Genomic DNA, 1,265 nt, shown 5'->3' with positions numbered 1-1,265 from the left:
GTAAGTGGAGTTTGATATTTGAAAATGTGTAGCTGGCTGAAATTCATGACAGCAAAAGGAAGTTATATTTATCTAGTTTATTCTAAATTTAGGAATTCTTACTTGAATCGTCTGCTCAGCCTACATGAGCAAACTTGATATTTAAGATACATTTATTTTGGGATAATGACATCAATAACAGAGGTTGGTCTAATATAAAGGTGTGGATGGAAAAACAGCTGTTTAATCAGCCTAGGTACAAAATGTCTTTGCTGAGATGTAGCTGTGTTAACTTTTTTACATGAGTTTCTTATGTGTCATGTACATGTCTGCATGTGACTTTCCCACCAAAATGTAACAGCTTTCTCTCCAAGGAGTAGACTTGAAACCATGCCAAAATTTTAGGACCCCTCTCCTTTTCAAATAGAAGGGGTGAGAAACCCTGGAACAGAATTGTCACATACTTGGCATAACTTATTAAGACTTGTAACAAATGACTGATAATAGCAATGGCTGCAAACGTGCTTTTTCCCTTGTGGGTAGCCTGGTAGATCCACACTTCCTATCATGAGCTACAGCCTTTGTCTCACTGTGAGACCAGAGTAGATCCATTGGCCTGAGTAGGGCTACACCTCATGGAATTCTAAATTCCTTAAAAGCTGCATTATGATAAGAGGGTGCTTGATCTTAAGGCTAATAGTTTTAACTTAAGCCCACATTATCTTCAGTGGTGAGTGATTTACACCCCTTTGTTAATATAGCGGTGTCTGTGCTGTAAGGGAGCTGGAGTACAGGTCTGTATGTTAGGGTTGAGGTTCAGCGTAGCAGCCACTGTTTGTATGGACAGGGAAGATGTTAATGCACGGCTGAGGTTTTGGGGGAAACAGGGATGTCACAGGAGCCGGGGAGATAGGGATATGCAGTAGGAGGGCTGGAAGATGGAGGACTGAGTGAAGAAGAACATAGAGAAAAGACTGGTACGTGGATATGGGCATGGAGAGTTGTGTCTGAGATTGTCAGTGTAACGGTACTGGATGTGGATGGGTGTTACTCCGTTTAGTGCTGCCAGACATCAGCGGTGAAGGAATTTAAACTATAAGCCACAGAATAATTAATAATAACAGTACACGTTTCTGAAAGATTTTCTCCACTAATGGGTATGATGCCTTGGGAAAGCTGATCCCTCTTACCTTATTGCCTGTAGGCTGTGTGGTAAAATCAGAACCCGAAATGGCCCGCCCATTTCAAGTTGTTAAAGCTTTCATAAGCTAAGTTTGAAACTTGAG

The sequence above is a fragment of the Mycteria americana genome, chromosome 7 (genome assembly GCF_035582795.1).
Source record: "Mycteria americana isolate JAX WOST 10 ecotype Jacksonville Zoo and Gardens chromosome 7, USCA_MyAme_1.0, whole genome shotgun sequence".
Taxonomy (NCBI): domain Eukaryota; kingdom Metazoa; phylum Chordata; class Aves; order Ciconiiformes; family Ciconiidae; genus Mycteria; species Mycteria americana.
Note: the sequence above shows the minus strand (reverse complement) of the source record.